Here is a 17,777-nt window from a genome sequence, read left to right as displayed (position 1 = left end):
AATGATCTTTCATTTGTTTCGTTTCTGTCAGAAAAATAATTTTATTTTCCGGTTATTTTTCATATAACATGAAAGCTGAATTTTTAAAATCATACTTCTTTCTTTTAAAAATTGATTATTAGTTTATATATTTATAATCAGTCTCCAGGTGTCACCTTTATTTTACTTAAACACCTAAATATAGTTTTAAATACGCATATATTAAGCCATTTTTCAATTAAACTATTCTTTACACCTTTTTCACATAAACTTTTGTAATCGGCTACATTGTACCGGAAGTGAAACGCTTAGAATAGTATATTCAGAAAGAAACATTTCCTGGAAAACCGGGTGACTTTCATGATGTCATTAAACCTTCTAGATATATATATATATATATTACTTATTCGAGTACCTGTGTAATTACCAGTTTGATCCTGAAGAATAAATGTTCACCTTTCGAAAACACTTTGGATATATGGTTTTTATTTCATCTCTATCATTCTTGAACGTAAGTGCTTTTTAACATCATTAATAATGATATTGATATTTCATATAACATAGTAGTAATTAATATTGTACATGATGTAGCGTTCGTTCACCATGTGTAAGTACTATATATTGTTTTTGTGATCAGTTTACTATGTTTTCATTTCAATTCGAATTTTAAGGTAGACATTTTGTATACGTAGCAATATGATTATTGACTTCGATAACAGTGGTTATACGTGAACACTGTAGATAAAATCATTCCTCCAGGAAAATTATGACAAGTGAATACAATTATACACATTCTAAAAAAAATCCTTCTATCAGATACACACCATCAAGTGAGTACAGTTACACACATTCTCACAGAATTCTTTTACCAAGTAATAAATGTGCGTAATGTGTATTTATGGAACGTTTTTGTTAAAACCTTCATTCGTTCCTAATTATATCAATATATATGAGATACCATTCCATTGTTTCATGAATTTGTCAATTAGTTATAATATAAGGAATAACGAAACATTTCTTTCGAAGTGAAAATAGTAAAAAACAATTATAGAATACACTATCTGAGGTACCTGGTCAAAGAAAAATGGAGACATAACAGGGTCACTTCCAATTTCATTTATATTTTTACCACGTCAGGGATTCAGTCTCAAAGCGAAAGTGTGGCTTTCTTTAACTGTGGTATTCAGTGATATTGGTATTCTCTCTCACTCTGCTCACGAAACAGAGGATCTATGTTTGCCGAAAAAACAAGACAAACAATTTCTGCTGTTTCACAACTGTTTTTGTTAAATTGTTATGGTCAAATCCAACTATTTGTCCAAAAAGCGTCGTTTAACAACTTGCTATAAGTGCTCTTGACTAGCTCCACTTCCTTTACTCCAGAGTTTCACAACCTAAGTTCAACGGTTTCAAGAGTTCGGAAACAAAAACTTCTAATAGAAGATATATATATAAAAAAAATTGAGACTTTTTTGTAACTATTACAATTTTTGTGGTTCTCTGTGTATTTGAGAAAAGCGTTAAAAATTCAGCCGAGCGTGAGAATTTGTTTGTATTTTCATATCAATTACTTCTAAAACTAAATGATAAAAGAGACAAAATATGATTGTCGACAGATTGAGATTTAGGTTTTCTATTGGCTATAAATATAAAGAAGGTGAGCGTCAGGAAAACCTACTGGAACACTACAGAAAAGAGGATGTGCAGGAGGGTCTAAATTTTTATTAGAATGTTATGTTTATTTGGAATCTCTCGCAAAGCTACATTAGAGCTATGTGCCATATCCGTCCCTAATTTAGCAGTGTAAGAATGAAGGAAAGGCAGATAGTCGTCATTATCCACCTCCAGCTCTTGCGCTACTCATTCATCAACGAATAGTGGGATTTACTACCACTTTATACCTCCTCACGGTTTGATGTGAATTAGCGGATTGAAATCTGCAACTTTCAGGTTGCGAGTGAAGCACACTAACCATTTGGTCAAGAAATTTAAGAGTGAAGCGTATAAAAATTTTATATCACATCAGCTAGATGACATTATAGAGATTACTTTATATCAGATATTTTATTTCTGGGAAAGAAGGTTACTGAATTGAAGACGAGGCAATGAAAATGTTTGAATGTAACTTACTAAATGTTAAGAATTGATAAAATACATATAATGTGTCACTTATATATATATATATATTTGTTTTGTGGTAGCTTAAAGCTGAGAACTCTGGCTTTAATTTATCAGTTTAAAACTAGAAATATCTGCCCAGATAGACCTTATGCAGTTTTGCTTGAAATTTCGAAAAAGCAACAACTTTCATTTAATTTAGCCATAACGTTCCACGTCATTAGGAAAATGAAAAAGTAAATTTCGAGTAAATTAATGTGGCACAGACGTCACTAATAATATTTTAAAATAAGAAGGTTAAAAATAAAAAAGTAGGACATTGTATAAAAAGTATTTAAAACACAACACTCATTGTTTCTCTAGAACCTTATAAGCACCTGACAGGTAAACGTTTGAAAAAGAAGTAAACATGTGGTGTTTCTATTTAAATATTTCATAATCTATTAATTTTATTCTATAAATAAGCAAAATCTGGAGTAAACAATTTCTACTAATTTAGATATAATTTTATAATATGACCTATCGATAATATTTTACAGTGTTTCTCATTAGTTTTATAAAATATATGTTACTTAATTGTACTGTTCATTTTAACGTACTTTTTAATTTCATATCATTTGTCCAATATATTGTAAATTTTGCTCTTTGTTGTTTGATCACCTTTATAACACTGTTTTAAATGGACTTTTTCCAATGATTATTTTCAAATACTTCGATTCTTGAAATATTTGTGTCTTTTTTTTACTCATACCTCAGACATAGATTAAAATATTTCATCAAACATTGGTGTGCAGAACAGTGTTTGTTAGTTATTTCATATTTGCAGCGACTGAAGTCAACTAGCTGGTTAAACGATTGGTAAGAATGTAGCAAGTTACAACAAATCCAGCATGTCTATTGCTTGTTTGTTTTGAATTTCGCGAAAAGATAGACGAGAGTTATCTGCGCGAGCCATCCCTAATTTAGCAGTGTAAAAATAGTGGGAAAGCAGCTAGTCATCACCGCCCGCCACCAACTCTTTGACTACTCTTTAACCAACGAATAGTGGGATTGACTGCAAATTATAACCCCTTCCCACGGTTGAAAGGGTGAGCATGTATGGTGCGACAGAGATTCTAACCAGCGATCCTAATATTAAGAGTCAATCGCCGTAGCCACCTAGTCATGCCGGGACAATCAGCTCGTTTATATATATATATATATATATATGTGTGTATCTAGTTAATGACTGGTTCAACTTCAGAAGGTTATTATTTGTTTGCATTGTTTAACAGTTAGACCAATCTTAACAGGATTATATATATATATATATCTTTTACTTACAATCAGGTTTCCGTCTATTCGAAATAAGACAGGTTTACTCACTTTTTATACCAAACCATTCTATTATGTATATCCTGGTTATATCCTAAGTTACAATGGCTTAGTGTTTTTTACCCTTTTGAACCGTTCACAGTTTCAGCGTTATAAATTATTGAGTTTGTCTGTATAATATGCAGTGATGCTTACATGATTATATGTTATCCTTATTATGAAGGAAAGGTATTGCGTCACACCATACAATTTAATGTTCACCTTTGCATGCTACGTTTGAGTGTCACTTTTACCATAAATACAATGGGTTTATTTTGTGTTGTCATTAATACTGTATATAGACAGATAAGCTTATTATGGACATTTTCATGAGAACTACCGCTTTTGGTTATAGGACCGATAAAGTAATTGTGTTGTAAAATGTTCTTCATGTTTCTAATTCACCATAATTTTGTTCAGCACATTCCTCTAAATACAGTGTTTTTCAAAAACAAACAAAAATATTATCAACTGCATCATACACTTGCATGGTTCACGAGTTTCTTCTTTATGTAACTTTATGATAACTATTTTAAATCCAATATTTTTTCTATGTATGTGCAGATTTCTGCAAAACAAGGAGTCAGAAAAAGTCCGGAAGTTCGTCTTACTTCAAATTACCTTTCATATCTTTCTCAGTGGCCAACGTGGGTTAAGGCGTTTGACTCGTACTCAAAATTTTGTAAGTTCGAATCTTTGTCGCACCATACATGATCTCCATTTCAGCCGTTAGGCGTTTTAATGTTACGGTAAATCCCACTATTCATTGGTAAAAGAGTAGCCCAAGAGTTGGCGTTGTTGGTTATGACTAGCTGCCTTTCCTCTTGTCTTACACTGATAAATTAAAGACGTGTAGCTTTGCGCAAAATTTAAAAAAAAATTTTCTCAAAGTTAAATGGTACCTAAAATTAAGAACATTTCAAGCTTTCGATCTTATGTAACGTTAGGACAATGTTCTTGTCTGGTTGTAGAGGTCGCACCAATAGATTTGGGCCTTACTTTTTTAAATGAGATTGAATTATAATGTGGTAACGCAGTCAAGCTAGGTCAAGGTTTTATTTTAAGCTGAGAACTTTTATTTAATTAATCTTGATCTGCCCTTAATGAAGTACACAACTGAAAAAAATGCAGCAGAGAAGCGACGTTCCAAATAAAGTGAGTAGATACAGTATGTAAATCAGGTATCTTTCGTTGTGTACTACACATTGTGTAAGTTTATCATTTCTTAACTTAAGCTATTGGTGCATATTTACCATTGTTCTGTGATAACCACATATTCTTTGATTTCCCTGTTTGTTGGATTTGTCAGATAAAACTTAAACGTATGTCAGTTTATCTAAAATAATCACAGCAGACAGTTTCTTCAACACCAAGAATGTAAGTGATATACATGAAAATAAAGTGTTTATTAATAACAGTTAGAAAACAGCAGATCTTTTAGACTTAAAATACTTTAGTGGTATTTCAGTATTGTATTGTTCGAATTCATAACTGTTTCTGAGATTGCGTTCTATGCTTCGAACTATCAGCTGTTCTTACGGTATAACAGTGACAGTCAGTTCCGTTATTCGTTTCAAAGTTATTGTGTTGGGGATTAATATTTATTGATTTATTTTCGTAGATCATTTTAAAGAGCCAGTCGTTGTGTATTTCACATCAATAAATCAGTTAATATACTTATTCATTTCTATAAATATGCTGTTTAACATTGACATTTGTTTTTATACGTTACAGTATGTAAGTATCATAGATTAAGATTCGAGGAACTTTAAAATATATTAAAATACTCAAAAGTAACATACACAAAAATGTTTTTTTTTTATGATGACCTCAATGATGTTAAATCGTTTAGCTTCTGTTACGACAGTTGATTAGTTATAAATGAAAATTTTAATTGTTCTGTATACAGAGGTGATGGTTTGAGTGTAATTGTGTAAACGTAATTCACTTAAAAGAACAATTACATGACGCCTCTCAAAACAAAGATTACGAACGTTATGTAAAATACGAAAACACATATCATCCCATACCTAATTCACCAGGTTTATCTTGTTAAAAGAATGTTTGTGTCATAATTTAAAAAATTTCTTTGATTTAAGACTAACTGGTAACTTCCATGTAACGCATATGACTGTACTAAAATCATAAACATTTACAATATAACTTATGAAATCTGAATCTTTCTTCAGAAAAGTTATTAAATATACTTTTAAATAATAATTGCAAACAAAACTACATTGAATAATATCTAGATGACGCTAACAAAGTGCTCCTATGGTATAAATCATCTACTAGTAGTAATTTTATACTATAATTTAAAAACAACATAAAATTACAGAGAACTAGGAACTAATGTCAGGGCATTTAGGAAGCGCTAAGACAACTTTTGCTACTGTATATAAAGTAAAACAGCTCAGGAAATGGGTAAATAATTACACTTCTTTAAGGCTGAAAATTTCTCAAGTGATAAAAATCAGCATTTAAATAAAAATTATGAGTTAGGAAATTTAAGAAAGGTGATAAAATGTCAATGGATATTTACTGATTTGTTGGATCAGAAAAAATGTACATCATAAGATAAAAAAAGTTAAGTGAAAGTTTTAACTTTTTAGTCAGAAAATACAGGCTATGGAGATCAATGTTTAGTCAATAAGTATGTTAATAGAAGTTGTGAGTGTTCTTTGTTTTGTTAACAGAATTTATCTGCAAATTAGAATGTGCACAATTTGATAAGGGAACAAACAGTCCACTTTAATTTGTAGAATTATTTCATATTCGGGTTTTTAAAAGCATCTTCAGTAAAAAAGCTTTAAATCCTGCTTCATTAATGCTAATTATTTCGGGACGAAGAACCAGCAGAATACCGATTACGTTTACAGACATTGTTCTGAATAATTGTATAATTCATCCAAAGTTGTCTGGGTTTAATTAATTTAACATTAACAGTGGCATTATACCTAATGGATAGTTGTAGATAATCCAGATATCTATCAAAATTTAAAATAAATTTAACTTCCCTCAAATTTTATATCAATTTTGAAATTTTAAGAAAATGTTTTAACTATTTGGAATTCTTTTCCAAATGTTTACTCTGATGGTTTCCAAACATTAACTTCACTTATGTTCAACTTGTAAGATTTATTTCATCTTCATATCAGTGCCTAAGTAACATTTAAACTCATTCATGGAAATCTTACTTAAAGTCATGACAATTACTTTGGAATAGTTTGTTTAACAATGTGAAGAACTGCAAATGTATTCCACAAATTCACAAGATATGTATATGCTTAATTGCAAGCTATCCTTTGAATAAATTATTTTTTATTAATTTATCAGCAAAACGTATTTAATGTTTAAAAAAACAACAACAAAATTGAATAACAGAAATATGCTAGTAATAATAATGTTTTTTTTAGTTTTGTTAAATACCCTACGAAGTCTTCTTTTGCGAGATAATATCTTCAACTAACTGGATACTAAATATCGAATTAATAGGTATAGGTATAGCATTACATGTAGAAAATCCTTCATATTACAACGAAAAATGAGCTATGCTGTTATTGAGATATTAAGATGTTTTTTTTTATTATTATCTGACCACAATGTTCGCTGCTTTAAGTTTTCTTTCATATATATAGGTTTGATTGTTACAGTTTACTGAATATAAAGACTTTTGTCTTCATATTCAAGAACACCCTCTTTCGATCTCACAACTTTTCAATACTAATATTGTTACAAGTTTCTTTGAAGATTATTATTACTATTATTTGTTCTATAAAATCTGACTCATGAATACAATTTTAATTTTAAGTATTTTTAGAAAATGCAACGTGAAACATAAATATCAAGGGATTGTATCTCTATCTTTTCTATGGAACATAAAACAGTACATCAAATCTCACGAATATCAAAAGATTTTGATGGTTTTACCCTATCAGTTAAAAAAGCTACACAGAAACTGAGAACATTTCAGATGCTGAAGTAATTCATTGGATAATTAAAGAGATAAACAAAATGTGAGAAAGAAAACTTTCGGATTAATAAAATTAAAATGAGGAAACAAAAAGAGTGTTTTATTTTTACTGATTAGAACAAAAGGAATTTAATATTAATAAGGAAACTGGAGGTTTTTGTTTCTTGTCAGAAGGACTGTGTTATTTATTCCACTAACCTGGAAACACAGAGATTGAAAAAAGAACCCCAATTAGTCGACGGCCAACGGTAGTTTAATTAAACACAAGTGAATTAAGATTTTTAACATTGTTCATCAAGAACACTTTAGGTTTTAGTCTACTAAGTTCCAGAACGTTTCTTAATAATAGAATAAAACAAGAAAACAATAATCAGATATAAATTATACAGTTGTTTCTTACCATCAGTCCTGAAGCCAGAGTAAGCGGTTTATGGGTTCTGGGTGAAACAATTCTGTATTAAAGAAATAGAAAAAGTTAAATCATTTGTAGGAACAAAAAAATCATGAACACTTACATATATATTGTTATGACTGTTGTTGTTGTCTTGAATTAAGTACAAACCTACAGAATGGGCTCTCTATCCTCTAACCACCACGAGTAACGAAACCAGGTTTTAAGAGTTGTAAGTCCGCAGACATACCGCTGAGCCACTAGGGGGCCGTTGTTATGGCAAATGTAGGTATAACTTAAAAAAATACAATAAATGTATACGATTTTATATTTATAAGTAAAATGTTAAGTTGTTGCAGAAATAAAACTGTAAGATAAAACAATATAAAGTATAATTATAATTACACAATTATAAAAAAAAGTGTCAATAACTTTTAAAGAATAGGTAATTATAAAAACTAGAAAAGATTATTATACTTTATTATCTATTATAGTTTACAGATCAACTTTCAATATATTAGTATGCGCTCAATGCTAATCAAGCTTTTACACGCTGTGTTTTCAACCAAATAGAAATAAACTGCACATTTGTTATTTATCCACTTGTTAACTATATATACATACAATGAGGTCAACTTACTAGGAAATCAGATAGATGAAGACCGTAGTTCCAACTTTGTCCACCATATATCACGTGTCTTTTATCTCTACCTCTTATTCTACCATCTATTCCACCTCTATCTCACAGCTGGTTAAAAACTGAAAATCTTCCTTGCAGAAGCTGGTGATATAGCGTTTGAAACTAATATTGAAATCATATTGTTTATATGATTTACTTGATACAGAAATAAGTTTAACATTCTACATAGTCCACTACACCTGTAAAATAAGCATGGAGTTTCTTTCGTTCTGACATATAACCCTCAATTGAAAATACTTTTCAAATACAAATAGAATCGAAAAAGTAAACCATTCTCTAACCACATAGATTATCAAATTTTACTGTGAACTTTGTGTTTTCATGTCTTTACTGTTTTATGCAACATAATAATATTTAAAACACTTACCATCTTTTTCCTTACACAAATTTCAAACTGAAATAAAAATCAAGAAAAAAATCCGATTTATTTTCTATAAATATCTCTTTGGCTTTTATTTAAACGATTAAACATATTTATTACAAGTTTATGTGTGTTAATATATACTTTTAAATTATAATCAGTTACAATATAATCATTGTACGATTTTTTTTTCCTGAAACCCTATTCTGAATTTACCTATAAAGTTGAGTAATTTGTAATTTTCCTCGGTAATGAAAGGTTATAAAGGTGAGTGTGTTCGAATTTAAACAGCGTTAATTCGCTTTTTAAACTTAAAGGAATATATAAACCTTTACTGAGCAACATTTACTATCATTCACTTCGTTGAAATGATTTAAGTTACTGGAAACTACAGTTGCCTGCGTTGTTACTTTGTTAAGTATAATTTGATTTATATACTTTCATTACACAAACCAACAGACGTTTGTCTAACAACTTGCGCTGCTAGAAACACGTTGTATTGAAAACGGAAACAAATTATAAAATAGATCCGAAAACAAACAGTGCAGTCTTCTTCTCTTTGTTATTTTTTATTAGTGAAAATATTTATAATGGATAATAATTCATCCAAAGGTGCTAAAATATTCCATACTGAAAAATTTTCCATATTTCCTGAAAAGAAACATCATATCATTTAGAACGCTGAATAAGAGAAAATTTTAAAATTTTGAGAAATTTACTTACATCAAAACTGGTAATGCTTCAATAAACAGTGGTTTGAAACTATTTTTTTGTTTGATATGTATAGATTTACCTGGGCTCTGGTTACCAATTTGTTTCAGATTTCGTCCAGAAATTCTATATCGGATAAACTCGCGGCGGTTTGGTTCTGGCACAGTTTTTTAGAGTTTCTTAGACGTATAAACAGAAATAAACTATATCATAAACAACCATAGGATGACTTATTTTTATAGTTATTGAACTATAAGAAATTTTGCAACAAACATGTAAGAAATATATATGCATAATATTTTTTATTTTTCAGGAACAAATGTTATATGATCTGAAAAATAAATATATAGATTTCTTTAATAAAAAGTTCTGGGAATATTCCATTTTTCACACTTATCTATTCAAGTATATGTACGTAAAATAATTATGAAAAGATACTTTTTATATTAGGTTTAATTACCTCTTTAGAAACATGCTAAATAACAAAATTCAGAAGAGATTTAAAGGAATTTTAAACCTTAATAAAATACGTGTAATCATTACCGATAATATCGTATTCATAGAATCGTTCTTTATTCGTGTAAAAGTGTATAAAAATAAAATATAATACATTTATACAACAAACAATATTAAATTACTTGTCATTTGGATTACCGTACACTAATACAACCACAATAGAAGTACTGCTATAATAACTACGAATATGATACAGTACAAATGTCATCATTACACGCATGTTATAGTGCAGATATAATCAACACAGTCGCAGTAGTTTTGACTAGCTGCCTTTCCTTTAATCTATGTATCACAGCTATATAAAGTACGGCCATCCCTTATGCAGTTGTAATCAAAATTTAAAAGAAACCAAATCAAACAAACTCAACGCGTGTCTAATATGTTTTTAATATCATAATTCTCAGTTGACATGACATTCTTTATTACCATACTAAACATATATAAATTGTAATGTTATACTCACTTCAGTCACAGATGAACTGTTCAGAACACATTCGTAACGCATCACTCTTGTTTCATTAGCAACATTCTGATCTAAAACATAGTAAACTTTAGTTATACATTTTTACAAAACGTTAGAGTTAGGCCTATTATTCCTTAAACATGACGTTCTTTATTTAGTCCTTTAGAAATATTCAGGTACTTGAAGAATGTATGATAATAGTTTTCCAAGTACACAGTTTGCCATATACATTGCCTTTTACACCATAACAGTTGATATAAAAAAAATGGTTTATATACATAGTGTTTCATGGTTCAAAATGTCACTGCATATGTAGACGAAAATGAAGGTGTGAATTTGATGTATATGGATTTTTCAGAAAGTATTTGACAAAATGCTAAATAAAAGGCTTCTAAAGAAAAATCTATCTCTGTAGGTGTGGAAAATAATTTAAGTAGCTGTATAGAAGACTGATGTGATGCAAGAAAACAGAGAATTTTTATAAATGTGGTTTAGTTAAACTTGATTAATGTTGCTCCTCAGGACTAAGTAGCAGGACCATTGCTCTTTTTGACCTACATTAATGACATAGATGAAGAAATAGTTAATAAATTATCTAAAATTGCAGGAGATATTAAGGTCTTGGGTGTTGCTGGCTGAGAAGAAGATGCTGCTGATTTACAAAAGGATTGAGATCATTTAGTGAGTTGAGCAAATAAACAGCAGATGAATGTTAATTATCATAAGTGCAAGATATTGCATGTGGGTTATAATAGTTTGAATTATGTGTATGATTTGGATGGGAATAACCTTAACAGTGTCATGAAATAAAATAGTCTTGGTATCATGATTAATCAGGCTCCAAAACTATTCAGTTAGTGTGATGTTACAAGTTGTAGTGAAAGTAGGATTGTAGGTTTTATCTACAGAAACGTTAAATACAAGACTAAAGAAGTTATAATTTCATTGTATAGGTCACTAATAAGGGTGTTGGGCTCTTTACCTCAGGAAAGACATTGAATTGTTAGAAATGGTTCAGAGGAGTGTTACTAGAATACTACAATGGCACTCGGGATGGAGTTGCTGTTATATAAAGAGATATTAAGAAACTTAAAATTGTTTCTCTTGAAAAATGAAGCGTTAGAGAGGATCACATTGAAGTGTTTAAGATTCTCAAAGAATTGTTAATGTTAGCTCATCGACATTTTTCATATTTAACAGGGATAATATGGAAATAGAGGACAGAAATATAGAATTAAGCCGTCTTCAGCTAGGACTATTTTATTCTTCAAGTAGGATAGTTGGACTACGGAATGAGTTGCCTTCGGATGTTATGGAGACAATACATTTGAGTGACCTTAAAAGAAATCGTGATAATTATATAAATCAAAAGGATTGGCGTTAAATATCTTTTTTTAAATTTATTTATTTATTTAATAGTTTTAGTGAGGCGTATAGGATAGAACAGCCGAGATGGACAAAACAGTTCCCTTGTAGTTCGTAAACACTATGTCATTTTACTGTTCATCGTAACGTAGTAGGCCTTATAATTCTAAACTGAGCAATAATATGGCGAATAATTGTGTGATTGGAGTACCAAACTGCTCAAAAAAATTAAAGGATCAAGTATTTTTCTTATATAATTTATCTAAGTGTTTTACATGTGATAATATTTTTATTTTTTTAGGTAATTTACTTTATTTTGGTCCCATCTGTATTCATTTTTAATGTGTGATGAACGGTAAAACATGGAGATATAAAATTTTTAAAAATGACCAATTTCACGAAAACTAATATCCTATATGAAACAATACTTTAAACAGTTTATATGGGTTTATTGAATAAATGTTACAAACATTCAATATCTAGTGTGGCATCCACGAGCTGAGACACACCGATTTAGCATATTCTAAGTCAATCTGTTGATGTTATCTTGGGGTATGGCAGCCCATTCGTCTACTAGGACTTGTCGGAGTTCTTGTAAATTCTGAGGAGAGTGGTGGCGTTCGCTAACACGCCTCGATAACATATCCCAACGATGTTCAATTAGATTTAAATCTGGAGTTCTGACGGGCTACTCAAAAGTTTCTATTTCTTCCGCGTCAAGGAAGCCCGTATACAGTCTAGCGACGTGGGCTCGCAACTTAACCTACATGAGAATGAAACCATCGTCGACAGCACCAGCAAAAGGCTTCACAATGGGTTCCAGAATTTTGTCTCTATATCATCGTGCGTTTAGAGCAAACCTGTTGAGAATGAGTAAGTCTGTGAAGCCACCCAAGCATATGCCTGCCCAGTCCATTATAGAGTCTCTTCCACAAGCGTTGACTTGCACAATGTTACAGGTAGAAAATCGCTCTTCTTGGCGTTTCCACACTCTCACACGTCCATCATCACTAGCCACAGTGAACCTGTTCTCGTCTGTTCACAGCACTGTTGCCCATTGACGAAGTTCCCAGTCCAGAAACTGACGAGCAAACTCCAGCCTGGCTGCACGGTGTCGTGCTGTTAGAATAACGAATCTTGCAGGCCGTCTGGCCGTAAGGCGTCCTTCGAGCAGATGATTGCGAACTGTTTGGGTTGACACACGGGTTCTAGTGGATGTTGAAGGCCATTTCGCAGTGACCGACTCGTAGCTAACCTGTCCTGCAGAGTGGTAGTCACGATGTAGCGGTCCTCTCTAGCTGTTGTGCAGCGATGAAGGCTTTGACCTAGTCTCCTGCCATAAGAATTCGTCTCCTGGTAGCGTCGCTAAAGTCAATTGATGACGCTTGGTGACACACTGACGCGCTGTGCCACCCTCCTTTGGATCGGGCTATTCTCCAGCATCTGGACCGCCCTGGCCACCTCGTTCTCTGTCAGATGGCACCTGACTGCTTGGGTACACAAGATAAAGGTACACATTGACAAAACAAACCGCAAAAGATCCATGTTGGTGTTTGTTTCGAAAATTACTGAGGAATGCATAGTTTCACGTAACAGCCTTATATAGGGTACCTTGAGCTGTATTCTTCTTGATTGAGGTGAGTTTCGTTTGAGTTGCTTCAAACTTCATTCGTAAGCTTAAACAAACACACTTATATACTAACGGATATATTTTTCATACAAAAATTTAGTTATGACAAAAATATACTGAAATATGTACTTGTTCCTGCAATTTTTTCAGCAGTATGTTATTGTACAATTTTCTAATTCTTGAAAATACTAAATAGACTAGATAAAAAGTGTTGTATCAAAAATATAACAGACCTAATGCTAATATCTCATGACAAGTATAGTTGTAATACTGCTTCACCATCTTAAAAAAGGCGTTAAAACCATGAAGTATTGAAGTGTGCATGATATTTGGTCTTCATTATAAAATGAATAGGCCTTAACAAATGATCCTAACTTATAACTTCACAACTCGAAGAAAACATATATTCTTTATTACCTCAATAGTATCCTAATTGCTAAAACACTTAATAGAACATATTTACAAGTTTGTGGTAACATTTTTAATCTTTTTTTGTGAAAAACTGGTTGAATTATTAATATTCTTTCTCAAATTTCTTTTCTATAAATATTTTTTGTGCGAGAATATTATTCTTATGTCAGGACACACTGATATAAGTGGCCAGGCGCTTGACTCGTAATGAGAAGGTCGAGGATTCGTGGGGTGTTATGGTTTGACGATAAATCCCAATATTTGTTGCTAAAAGAGTAGACTAGGAGTTGGCGGTGGGTGGTTATGACCAGCTGCCTTTCTTCTAGCCTTACACTGCTAAATTAGATAACCCTCGAGTAGCTTTGCGCGAAAATTAAAACAAACTGACACTGTATAAGTATTATTGTTATATGAGTATTTTATCTTGATGTCTCATACATTTGTCTTTGATAACGTTATTAGTCAGCATAATATCCTTAGTTTCTATATTTTTCTATATTTTCTCTTCTTTACTTTGTTCTGTTTTTTTCGTTATCATCTTTTGTCACCCGAAATCTCACCTTGATCAACATTTTTTGTTGTTGTTCTGCGTTATATTAATTAATAACACGTCACGTGAGAACACTCATAAAAGATAATTTTGATTACGAATTGAATAGGATTAAATATGTATGGTTAAAACATTCGTGACAACAGTCATACGTTAAGCTCTCCAGTTCAAGAATATACTTCGTCGAATTGAGCAAAACAAGCTGTGCAGAAATAAGTTGTTATGTTTAAAGGCGATTGTGTAAATGCTCATATGTGTGTATAATAATTGCATAAGTTCAGGAAAGATAAAATACTATTTTACTTTTAGATAGCTCTATCTCTTCTTGTTATTTAGTTAACAAATATATTTATTTTGTTTCAGTAAACAAACTGTGCTTCTTGCTTCATATCTTGATACAATAACTAAATAGAAATAACGTAGTTTTCTTTAAGTAAATAGTATTAATTTTAGTACGTTTTGAAGGGTGTTCTTGACTGCATCAAAGCAACTAAAAATAACCCTTGACAAGCATAACTGGATAATTCGAAGAAGATGGTTATAGTAGAGATTAATTTCAAGTGAATTCATCAGTAGTATTTTATAAGACTAACCAGTTACTTATAACGAACTAACAAAATATTCTGATTACTAACAACAGAACAGTACACTGTAAAAGTAAGGTGGTTGTGATCTGGACTTAATCCAAGTGAAATAATCCATAACATCTCACTAGACTATTCAATAATTTATAAGTATTAGTTATTAAGAACAAGAACTATAAACCAGGAAAATACAGATGATATTAACAACAGAGCTTTATTTACGTTGTAAAAACACCGGGAATATTGAAAACAAGAACTGTGCACTGTGAAAACATTGTGAATATTATCAACAGAATTATAGACTGTTAAAACATTGTGAATATTAACAACAGAATTGTACTCTGTTAAATTACTGAGAAAATTAACAGCAGAACTGTACACCGTGAAAACACCATGGATATTAACAAAAGAACTTTATTCTGTAAAAACGCTGCAGATATTAAAATCAGAACTGTATATTTTGAAAACACCGTGGATATTAATAATAAGAATTGTAAACAGTGAAAATATCAAATTCTAATCATAAACATAGAATTAGGAAGTACTCGTTCACTTTTTACGGGAATTATGTCTATCACAACTGTTTAAGCACATTTTTACAGATAATAAAAATTATCATAATTATTGTTATAAATCTATGTAATCAACATAGAATATTATTAGAACAACACAAAGTACTCGATTATTTTTTAAGGAAATTATGTCTGCTACAACTATTTTGATGCATTATTACATGTAATAACAAATTATTCTAATTATGGTTATAAATCTATCTAATCAACATAGGTCATCATTAGAACAACAGAAAGTTGATTTTTACTTACCAAAAAAGTAAAAATTCGAACAGAATATTTCTTTGTGACCCACAGTATCAAAGACAACAGGCGAGAAAAATGAAAGGAACGAGAAGAGCTTTATTCTTCATTCTGTTAAATTTATGTTGATATTAACGACTGTCGCTTGTTATATAGTGTTGGTGTAAGAAAGAAAAAGGAATTTTATCATACTGTCGGATTTACATTCTGACTGTACATCAAGCGCTGTGGACATTATGAAATAACGATGTAACACCTGAACAAACATTAACTACGGTACGACACGTATTGTTATAGATACTTTTTTTTTTAACTGTATCCTTGTTGTTATTATGTTCTACATGTTGTCAGTGGAATGTGTTCTTATGTATATATCATTGATGACATTGAAAATGTCTATTTTTTATGAAAGCGACCACTTCACGTACCATTACATTAAAATATATGCTTTGTGTTTTTCCTGTTTAATAATTGAATACATTATCAGTAGAGAAACATCGTTAAGGATATTATTAAAACTGTCTGTTTATCAAATATGACATTGAGTGGTAGTTTACTTACTGCCCATGGCATCCAGTTGATCATTATCAGTTATTGTTTTTCATGGTAGTTATTATTATCAGTTGTATCATTGCTGTGTGTTATTTTACGAGTTGGCTACATCATTCACTTACAGTATTTCATTACTATGTTGTGTTTTACAAAATTTTAATAACATTCATTAGCATTATACAACTGATATGCATCACTTTGAAACAAAGTTAATCGATTTTCACTTCAATATGATTTCCTTGAAGTGGTAATTTTAACAATACTGTTACCGGATCTAAAACAGTGAATAATCGAAACCATATTTTTTTATATTTGACTTGGCCAGCGTATAGCTAACGGTTAGTAGGCTGAGACTAAAAAACAAAGGATTTCTGAGTCATGCTAAGTTTCCAATAAATAATAGTAAAACAACAAAAAAGAAACTACACAAATTGAGGACTGTATTTGTTAAAGTGTAATTTTCAAATCCAACTATTTGGTCGAATGAGTTCATTTGACTAGCCGCGTTTGCTCTTGTCCAATATAGTTTTAACTTTCTTGGGTCACGGATCCATTTGAGAATCTAATTGTAAAGTTATGTACCCCCTCCACAAAAAAAAAATGCACATGAACACATACACACACGTATATACACAAAATAACAGAGAAAAATCAATTTTTGACTCCTGTTCACAGACCTCCTGAAGCCCTTATGATCCTCCGCTCTAGTTTATCGGTTTTAAACTGTGGAAAACTTTGCCGCGACAAACCTTGGATGTGGTTTTGCGACTGCTGCGAGTTTAGTAGGTTTCTATATATACATATTTATGTTTTAGCAACAGGTACAATTTTATATAGTTTAGCGATTGGCAGAACATTAATATGTCACTGTTCAAACATATAGCTCAATGCTTGACACTAGCTCAGCCGGCAACAAGTTAGCATCTGATACAAGTTCAGCTGGCTACTATTTAACGATTGATACAAGTTCAGCACCTTTCTGTATATATATATATGAATGGTTTAGCGACTGATAAAACTTCAATATTGAAATTAGATATCTTTTTTTTTAGTTTAACTCCAGGGTTCATCTGTTCGAAATCAGATAAACCTACTCATCTTATTTTATACTAAACTCTTGCATTATGTATATCCAAGTAATTTCCTATTTTACATTCTTTTCGTTTTATATTTTGAAGTGCTCATAATATCACCTATACAAATTAGTAAATTTAACTGTATAGCACACAGTAATTTTTACGTTGTCGTATTTTACGCTTATTACAAAAGTAACGGATTGCATCATACCAGACGTTTACAATAATG

At 31.0% G+C, this 17,777-nt stretch overlaps 1 long non-coding RNA gene across 1 annotated transcript; it reads right to left on the bottom strand.

The window, feature by feature from the left end:
- Positions 1 to 7,430: 7,430 nt before the first annotated feature.
- LOC143258185 (uncharacterized) lies at positions 7,431 to 16,271 on the bottom strand. Its single transcript, XR_013032179.1, has 6 exons — positions 15,930 to 16,271; positions 10,566 to 10,636; positions 8,882 to 8,908; positions 8,455 to 8,616; positions 7,824 to 7,875; positions 7,431 to 7,621 (listed from the first exon to the last, which is right to left on the bottom strand). It is a non-coding gene; the product is annotated as an uncharacterized LOC143258185 (long non-coding RNA).
- Between the last annotated feature and the right edge of the window lie 1,506 nt (positions 16,272 to 17,777).

The sequence above is a fragment of the Tachypleus tridentatus genome, chromosome 7 (assembly GCF_004210375.1).
Source record: "Tachypleus tridentatus isolate NWPU-2018 chromosome 7, ASM421037v1, whole genome shotgun sequence".
In the NCBI taxonomy this organism is placed as follows: domain Eukaryota; kingdom Metazoa; phylum Arthropoda; class Merostomata; order Xiphosura; family Limulidae; genus Tachypleus; species Tachypleus tridentatus.
This window is presented reverse-complemented; position numbering and strand designations above follow the sequence as displayed.